Raw genomic sequence first — 3,967 nt, 5'->3', positions numbered from 1 at the left:
GATTACAGGCGCCTGCCACCATATTTGGCTAATTTTTGTATTTTTAGTAGAGATGAGGTTTTGCCATGTTGGCCAGGCTGGTCTTGAACTCAGGTGATCTGCCCACCTTGGCCTCCCGAAGTGCTGGGATTACAAGTATGAGCCACTGCATCCAGCCTGTTCCTCCTTTTCAACCTAATTACAGAAAAAAGGTTTATATTTTTAACAAGTCCCCTTATTTGTAAGAGAAAATGCATAATTGAAAAAATCTTGAGTATCTAACAATAGTAAATTATGGTATGTTTGTGCAATGATGTTTATAAAGGTTTAAGGTTGAGTGGGAATGTTAATAGTTAATGCAATTAAAATCAAGCAGGATTTTATTCAATATGATCCAGCAATCCTACTACTGGGTATTTATTTAAAGGAAAGGAAATCGGTATATCAAAGAGGGAGCTGCACTTCCATATTTATTGCAGCACCATTCACAATAGCCAAAATATCATCAACCTAAGTGTCCATCAAAAGATGAATGGTTTAAAAAAATGTGGTATATATTCAAATGGAAAACTCTTCAGCCACAAAATCCTGACATGGATGAACCTGGAGGACATTGTGATAAGAGAAAGAAGCCTGGCACAGAAAGACAAATATTGCATGTTCTAACTTGTATATGAAGTCTTTTAAAAAAGACTGTTTCTTTATCTGAATATCAGGATGAAATAGTGTGTGTGGTGTGTGCAGCAAGTATGTATTGTGACTAATGTTTTCACCTCAGCTAAAGCATTTTGTAGAAATGCGATGTGTTAAAATCATCAGCTGATCCACACAACCTGTCACGGAAAAAGATTATTTATTAGCAAGCATTGAGAGGTAATAAGCTTTCTTTCGTAGATACTTTCTTTTACAGACATCTAAGAAGGCATGTTATGTATAAAACAGATTTATTAAAGATTGTAACAAGATAGGGAGAAATGATAGTGGATCTCATAGAAATAGAAAGTAGAATAGTGGTTATTAGAAGCTGGGAAGGGTAGGAGGGGAAGGAAAATAGGGAGAGGTTGGTTAAAGGATACAAAATTATAGCTAGATAAGAGAAATAAGCTTTACTATTCTACAGCATGATAGAATGACTAGAGTTAACAATTTATCATATATTTTCAGATAGCTAGAAGAGAGGAATTTGAATATTCCCAAGATAAAGAAATGATAAATGTTTAAGGTGATGAATATACTGATTGCTGTACCAGTCAGGGTTCTCTAGAGGGACAGAAATAATAGGATATATATATGTATACGTATATATACATACACATATATATGGGAGTTTATTAAGTATAATCCTGTGCTGAGGAGGAGGTAGCCTAGAAGCTTTCTTTTCTAGGTAAAGAGGGAAGTAGTGTGGATTCTTTAGTGTGTTCTGATAGCCATTGTTACTTCTTTGTACTTCTTTGAGTCTTTACATCTCCTCCTGCTACATTTTAAATCATTTTTATAGTGCGTAGTTTGGCCTAATAAAGTATTTTTGTGGCAAAAAAAAAAAATCACAAGGTCCCACAACATGCCATCTGAGGAGCAAGGAGAGCCAGTCCAAGTCCCGAAACCGAAGAACTTGGGAGTCTGATGTTCGAAGGCAGGAAGCATCCAGCACGGGAGAAGGATGTAGGCTGGGAGGCTAGGCCAGTCTAGTCTTCTCACGTTTTCCTGCCTGCTTTATATTCTAGCCTCGCTGGCAGCTGATTCGATGGTGCCCTTAAACTGGGTGAGTCTGCCTTTCCCAGCCCACTGACTCAAATGTTAGTCTCCTTTGGCAACACCCTCACAGACACACCAGAATCAATACTTTGCATCCTTCAGTCTAATCAAGTTGACACTCAGTATTAATCATTGCACTCTGATTAGACCTCCCAGGTTCAAGCAATTCTCCTGCCTCAGCCTCCTGAGTAGCCGGGATTATAGGCACGTGCTACTACGCCCAGCTAATTTTTTGTATTTTCAGTAGAAACAGGGTTTCGCCATGTTAACCAGGCTGGTCTCGAACTCCAGACCTCGGGTGATCCACCCGACTTAGCCTCCCAAAGTGCTGGGATTACAGGATTGAGCCACCGCACCTGGTCAGTAATTTTTTAAATAATAATTTTTAAAAAAGAAATCAACTGGGGGGATGATACAAGAGATAGAAAGTGGGCATGAAAAAATACCTTAATAAAATGTATTACTGCCTAAAAACAGAAAACAAAAATAATTACAGAATTCAGTGTGAACTTTGTAAATATGTGTATAAAAGGTCTCACTGGACACTATCTCAGGCACTGTTCAGTGTTCACTCATAAGATAGGAGCATTATTAATACCTCTTACAGATGAGAGAATTGATCTTCAGAGAGATTTTTTAGAACATCTCTCAGTTAGTAAATAGTAAATTAGGGCATGGGTGAAGCCTCAGTTTTGTCTGACTCCAAAATCAAGATTTTGGATAGGCACAGTGGCACACGCCTTTAATCCCAGCACTTTGGGAGGCCAAGGTGGGTGGATCATCTGAGGTCAGGAGTTTGAGACTAGCCTGGCTAACATGGTGAAACCCCGTCTCTACTAAAAATACAAAAATTAGCTGGGCTTGGTGTCATATACTTGTAATCCCAGCTACTTGGGAAGCTGAGGCAGGAGAACCGCTTAAACCCGGGAGGTGGAAGTTACAGTGAGCTGAGATTGCGCCGTAACATTCCAGCCTGGGCAACAAGAACAAAACTCTGTCTCAAAAAAAACAAAACAAACAAAAATCAAGATTTTAACCTTTATCCTGCCATCCTATGCATCAAAATGTTAACAGCAGATATCACTGAGTAGTGGGATTTTATAAGTGGTCCCTTTTTCTTCTTTCACACTTTTCTTCACTTTTCAATATTTTCTACCAAAGGCATTATGAATTTTATGTTAGAAAACATATTATCACATTACACATCTAAAATTTCATCATTACAACTAAAGAGGAACATATCCGGAACATGTGCTAGATAAAAGGGCTAATATTGTCAGTGTACAAAGAGCTCCCATAAATCGATGAGAATAAATAAAACTCAAGAGAAAAAGATGGGACTAGAAAACCCAAGGATGAATGATACAGAAAACATTTCAAACCTGGCTAGTAGATGGGTAATTGCAAATTAAAAGCATGTAAGATGCCATTTTTCATCTATCAAATTAGCAAAAATTAAAGATTGATAATATCTATGTACCGGTGAGGAGACAGGAAAAGAGGCACTATCACCCACTGCTGTGGGGTGAAGACTGTTGACTCAACTCTTCCAAACAAATTCTCTTAGTCTCTATTAACACTAAACAGCTGTACTATTTGACCACCAATTCTACTTGGAAGATTCTGTCTTACAGAAATAAAAATATCAGCCAGGTGCGGTGGCTCACACTTGTAATCCCAGCACTTTGGGAGGCCAAGGCAGGCGGATCACGAGATCAGGAGTTCGAGACCAGCCTGGCCAATACAGTGAAATCCCATCCCTACCAAAAAAAAAAAAAAAAAATTAACCAAGCATGGTGTTGTGCATCTGTAGCCCCAGCTACTCGGGAGGTTGAGGCAGAAGAATCACTTGAACCTGGGAGGTGGAGGTTGCAGTGAACGGAGATAGTGCCACGGCACTTCAGCCTGGGCAATAAAACGAGATTCTGTCTCAGAAAAGAAAAATCAATAGGTAAGGATATATGTTCATGAATAGTTATTGCAGCACAATGTGTGTAGGAAAAATTGGAAACACGTGACTATCCGCTAATAAGGAAATTGTAGTAAATCAATATCCATCAATTCAATGGAATATTAGGCAGTTATTAAAAATAATTATCCCTGCAAGTGGGGAGAAAATAAACATACAGAGTATTGTGTCCAGCCTGGCTACTCCAGTGTGACCTACAGTCTTGCAGCATTGGCATCAAGCATGTTCTCACTTATCTGTGGAGTCTTTTAAAAAGTCGATCTC

Source organism: Sapajus apella, unplaced genomic scaffold (genome assembly GCF_009761245.1).
Source record: "Sapajus apella isolate SASKATOON/1434 unplaced genomic scaffold, GSC_monkey_1.0 scaffold52, whole genome shotgun sequence".
NCBI classification, from domain to species: domain Eukaryota; kingdom Metazoa; phylum Chordata; class Mammalia; order Primates; family Cebidae; genus Sapajus; species Sapajus apella.
Note: the sequence above shows the minus strand (reverse complement) of the source record.